This window comes from Atta cephalotes (assembly GCF_000143395.1).
Source record: "Atta cephalotes unplaced genomic scaffold scaffold00033, whole genome shotgun sequence".
In the NCBI taxonomy this organism is placed as follows: domain Eukaryota; kingdom Metazoa; phylum Arthropoda; class Insecta; order Hymenoptera; family Formicidae; genus Atta; species Atta cephalotes.
Genome location: NW_012130097.1, coordinates 2,000,445 through 2,006,995, shown reverse-complemented (window position 1 = coordinate 2,006,995; position 6,551 = coordinate 2,000,445).

Here is a 6,551-nt window from a genome sequence, read left to right as displayed (position 1 = left end):
ACATTACGAATATAACAGTATAGTTGAATTATTTATAATCAAGATCCTAAAATAGATATTCGCTTTCTATGTATATTTGATTCGGATTAACTAAATGCTTCAATCATCAGAATGATCCATAATATCTATACGAAGAGTCAAATTCGTTCGAATTCATTAATCTGGAAACAAAAATATTTTATTATCTTCCTAATTATCTTTTTTCTTATAAAGAAATGTATATGTCTTAAAAGAAATGTATATGTCTAATAATGTATAATCTTAACAATGTTTGATGGATTTTCATACCCGAAACTAAAATGTTAGTTAATAGCAACACCGGTTTTTCTTCCAGCATTAAGATACTTTTCGCATCAGCTAGTTTCATCGATACATTTCCGCACAGAAACTAATACCAGGCGATACGTCGAGAACTTACGTATCAGATTACGCTATCGCAGGATAACTTGCACGAGAGGAATGACGTCAGATATATCAGTTAAGTCGATCGTAATTACGGCGTTCATGAAATATGTACGTATCAAAAAGCGTTAGCCGAACAATATCTCACTATCGCGCGCCTCGTTATCAGTAAGCGTTGCTTTATCTGGAAAGCTCTCGTGAGATAATAATGACGCGAATTTCGTGCGTCGTGCGAATTTCTCTGTTACGCAATTTCACACGCGACTATCGTGAATGTGTCGGTTCTTTTTTATATATGAATATAAAAATGTGCGTGCGTGCGTGCGTGCGTGCGTGCGTGCGTGTGTGCGTGGAAATATATATAAATATTTGCAAATTTTTTATGGTAAAAGCTGACGTCCGTACTATGCACATCCGATGAAAATGTCGATTTACTCTTGATATAAAACGCTTTGATGCGGCATTTATCAAAGTGTACTCCTACGCATCAAACCGGCTGTCTGGATAACGTGCTATCGATGGGCATCGACTGGTAAAATCGCAAACACGAATGGCCCATTTTATCGCGCCCATTACATCATGCTGACGGAGGTGTGGATTCAACATGAAAATGTTGAACATCTAATTAGTTGCTATGATAAATCCTATGGAAATAATGTCACGTCTGCGAATTTTGACATTTGAAAAAAAGCTGAAGTATAAGATGAAGATTACATTTTACGTATCGTTCAATTTATATGAAAATTTGTCTATATTGTGAAAAAATCTCATTACTAAATATTTAATGTATACGGAAAGAACGATATATCTAAAAATTTAGCTCGATACAAATCTGAAAATAATTTTGTTTTGGACCGTCAAAATAATGTAGAATTTTTAAGCATAATGAACAATGCAGCAGAAAGTTTTGGTGCTAACAATCTAAGTTTTCTACATATTTACTTTGATGATCTAACAAAATTATTTTCAGATCTACATATATTTATATAATGAAATTATTAAATACTTTAACTGTTCCTTCCATGTATGATTTATTTCACAATAAATTTGTGAAATGGCAAATTTTTTAATTATGACATAAATTACATTACATCACTGCATTGTTCTAGCAGCATAAAAGCAACATATTGACTAAAATTAATGAGATGAAAGATAGAAGGAAATAAAAGTTTGTAGACGATTAATCAATGTTCCAAGCACTTTTTCGCGTGATTGATATGACCTTTTCTGCAAGCAGCTTTCAATCAGCTTCAAAGAGTACTTAATACAAGTACCTATTAGAAACATCAATAGTAGATAAATGAATAATAGATTAATAGAATAAGACATTGATGGATTACCGTTTTTTAAATTAATATTACATTAGAGTTTCATTGATTTAAGATTTTATTATAAAATCAGAAAGTATTGTAAATGTTTTCTAAGTAAGGGATACACAGAAATATTCTGAAAAGCCTAAATAATCTTTATTTGTGAAATCAAAGGTACAGATCTACAAATGTTTCGCAGTTAAATGAAATGATCCAAGGATTAACTTGGAAGCTGCTGAAAATGAAGCTCTGGTCATTAAACCTTATCGCGAATTAGAAACTAAGACATCTGGCGGTATTTTATATAATAGTCAAATTTCAGGCAAATTTCCGTAGATTTGCGCGTGATCACGTGAAACGATCTGAAACCATCAAGTGATGTCATGTTGGCGCGAATCAGGATTCGCGATTGCATCCGTGGTTGAAGAGATCGGAGCGTTAATTTATATGTGCGTGCGACAGTACGACGAGACCGACGGCCCGCATATGATAATGAAGGCGTCATTAGTAAACTATTATGCAGGAAACTATTATCGTGCGTACGTGAGCCCCGGACAGGCGCAAACGGACGGACGGAAGCATCGCGTTACGGGAACGTAATTTGAGGATTATGCCTGCTCGTATATTACAACGAGAACAATGGCCACGGTGACGTCACCGTCGTACAATCACGTACGTAATCCGCGTGGATCTTCTGGAATTCCTCTTCCGCCATCATCTCGCCACCCTCAACCCTTCCCTCTTCGCTTCTGCCGTCGCCGCCGTCTGCCGACGCCGTTTCTTCCTTCTCGGTTCTCTCGCCGGACTGGTACCACTGTCACTGGGTCCGCGGTGCTAGTCCTTTAAACTCAAGCGAGGTAATATGATATGATCCGGCGGGATTAACTTCACCCAAACTGGAAGGAATTATTTGAGGGTAGGAGAGCCTGTTTCGCAGACGAGCCGAATCACAGCAGCATATGAATTGTCTCGGAAAAGTTGGTGCACAGTACACTAGGGAGTTAATGCCATACCGTTAATACCACGATTACGACAACGCGATCCTTATTGCTAGTGGCTTTTATAAGGGAGAAATGAGGGAGAATGTGTAATTATTATTACTTGATCTCAATTGCGTGGTCAACCTCGTCGTGTTTTCATAAGTGGAGTAGGTAGTTCAGGGTTTAAGAGCGTATAATTATATTTGCGAATTGCATACACGTTTTGTTATTCCGCAAGTTGAGATAGCATTAAATGTGTATGAAGTTTAGACGATTTTCCTCCTTTTGCTAAACAGAGTTTATACACTCAGAGAAAAACATAATGATAATGATAGCAATTACAAAAGTGATAACCACTATATTAGTAATATAATTTTTTATTTAAAGTTTTTTATTTTATTTTTTATGTAAAATAAATGTATATACATGATTGAATAAACTAATGCATATCATTGAATAAACTAGTTCACAATTGATATGGGATAATTTTAAAAACTTTATTCAACTATATGTATATTAATTTTACATATAAAGCTTGTGAATAGTTGCCACTATTATAATTGCCATCGTTACCTTTTTTCCGAGTACGGCTTCATTTTATTAACTTTTTCATAACCGATTTAATTTTTTAAAAATAATTTTTATTGCACGGATTATACTAAGAGATATGCCATAATCAGAGATAGTAGGTAAGACACAGATATCTCATTGAATTTATTGAGAGAAATTCTTCTTAGTGGGACATATGTCCCGCTGATCAAAAGAGTTAAATGTCACGATTTTTTCTACCTTTTTGTCTTTTACATGTATAAGATCACAAGTATAAAATTCTGGCGAAACATTTGTCATTATAAATCGATACGCGAAACAGGGATTATGAAATCTACGAGTAACGTATGAAATGTACATTTATTTTAACGTAAACGAAATTCAGTGATAATGACGGTACGAATTTATGTTAATGTTTGTACTTACTATGCTATTTCGTACAGTTAGGTGCTTCACGTAAGTAGAACATAGGTACTTCGATGGCAAGTCTCACCGCAACTTCAGTTTTCCCGGGCGAGAAATTACTTACCGCGCTCTCAGTGTAGCTGACTTTTCCTGAATATTATTTGCCGTCGTGACTAGCTCCTTATATGAATTTTCATCGAGGAATTATGTTCTCCTCGGATGTGCGCAACGGTTGCTCAGAATCGAACTTGGCGCATGAGCTCCTCGTTCGACGTTGATGATTCTTAATACTTCAAGTCGGTTGAGCTGTAAAACAAGAACAATGGCACAAATTATCATTTATATTACTTCTAAGTAAGTCCACTTTACTAAGCGGGGATATCATGAATATTAAATGGTTCATATATTGTTCCTATTTCGTTTCTTAACACGAACCACTTAAGGAACGCACTGTCTTTTCGCGTTTTGGGTTGATTCATAGTAAATGCTAACACTCAAATTCGTATGAAGAAGTAAATTTACACAATTCGTAATATCTCAGTACAAAGTGTCTAATGAAAATTCAAATTCACTTATACTATCTTATATCGCTTATGTCGCAGCGTGTATTTTTACACTTTGGATAGACACCCTGAGCCGATTGTGCAGCAACGCCTGGGGATATCGCCTGTGGGGTAATCGAAGGGACGCAACTATATATGTCTAAGGCCATCGCCTTGGGTCGTTGTTACAACACACTGCACAATTTAAGGATCCTCTACAGAAGTAGAAGTCGTAGACTTCTCGTGGTCGTGGAGTCTTAAGTCGTAGGAAACCAACCAATCACAATCAAATGTAAGGAGAATATTCGAATAGAATTGGTTAGTTTCTTACGACTTAAGACTTCACGATCGTCTATGACTTCTATGTAGAGGATCCTTTAAAAGAATATCCACGACTTAATATCGCGAGACTCGAAGACGACTGCTTCTCGATTGACTCTTTCGAATAACGCTCTCAACTAACGCTCTCGTCTAACGTTCTCAATTGACTCTCTATGGCTGTAGGATCTAGATTGAGCTCATCCGGGCGCATTTCACGACTAACGACTCCCGAAAGAAGGAATGAATCCACGACTCGGACTTTAAAGACAGACGTTTGCCACAGCTCCTGTCTACGCAAGACAAGCGCTCGAGATTCGAAGTCGCGACGAAAAGGCACCGGACCTTTTCTTCAATAAGTCGATGTTTTCGGTTTTCTTTGAATTGTACATGACCATGTATATGCATAAGTGTTATTCGTCCATGGCTTCCTTTTGATATATCGTGCACTATTAAATGCATAACAGTTCTTTTCAGCTTGTCTCGTAACAATATAGAAATATTCATGCGCGATTGATTAGAAGAAAAAGTAGAGAGGATTTCGAGAGCGAGAAGTTATCCCGAGTAAATCTCGCATGGTTCTATCCGTTCAATTTCTGCGCGTATTTTTCGAGTATTCATCGATTCAATGTACGGTTGGATGCGCGATAAGATTCACGGTAAAGACACAAGTCTGTTGGAAAAAAGAAAAATTTTTTTAGAGCAAAATTTATTTCTTGATATCTTCTAAGATCCCCAAACGATATTTCTCAAGTAAAATGTCTCTTTGTTTGAGTTACTTTTCGATACAGAAATTTGTTGAAGGCAAAGAGTGATCTGTAACTTTTCCATATAAATCGATGGATAAAAAGATTCAGATCATCATAAAAGCAGTGCTAGTTTGAAAATAATGATTTATATTTAGAGTCAGCAACATTATCATAAATCAAGATGTATAAGGTCTATTGAAATCATCTGGGCACATTAAGAAGCAATGCATTGAGCAAAGAATCGCAGAAAGAAACGAAGATTATAAAAGATAAAAGACTTTCGACAGCAACAGGAAAATCCATTGTGAACTTGCCGGATAGGAACTTAAATAATATGATGAAGAATAGAGAAAAAGGAACAAAGGAGGAGAAAAGTGGAAGTCACCTTTGCAGATACTTCCTCATTTGAGTTCTTTACGTGTGCGCGGTCACAGCTGATAGGGGGATGGGTAAGGTAGGCTTCCTCTTTCTCTTGTCGACCCTTTTATTTAATTAGCAAGTCGGGAGAACTGGCGAGAAGAAAAGCCATTTTCGCACACGGCTTAACACCAACGAACGATGTGACGACTGGATAGTGGCCGTTTTGGTGGAATTGTGGCGAAGGTTAGTCATAAAAAAGGACCATCCGGTGATAACTATGCGTATTTTAATTGCTCGAGGGAATGTTATAAAAGGCTCTAGGGAGATATTTGAACACATTATTACCGAAGTTGGGCATAAATATTGTTTAACTAATAGCAACGATATCAAATAATAGCGTTAAAGGCTGTAAAATGAAACCCTAAATCGAACGTAGTCGCAGCGAATGCAGAAAGTTTCGCGCTACGAGTGAACTTTTATTCGCTTTCTTCTGCAGCCATTGAGTTTTATCTGCAATTTATAGAGCGACAAATTCCAACAAGAACAGTGTGCTTTGCGCGTAAGCACAATATACTTAGAAGTGATAAACCGTCTTTATCGCCTTGAGTTAATATTGTATTATCATATTTTAGATATCATGAATCGATTAATAGTTAACGAAAAAGATTTTATTTTGTTCTCAAATAGAAATATTTTAGAAATTTGTAAATTACTTTCTGTTTTTTTTACGTTATTCTAGATAAATTCTAGAAATATAATAGTATTCTTTTTGTGAAGCAAAATAGGTGTGTGTATATATATATATATATATATAATATTAATTTAGTTTAACTAATAAAGTAATATATATATATATAATAATATTAATTTTTAATTTAATTAAAGTAACGACAAGTAGCGCGCGCGTGGTCGGAGTAGTTAGTAGTCTTATAGTTA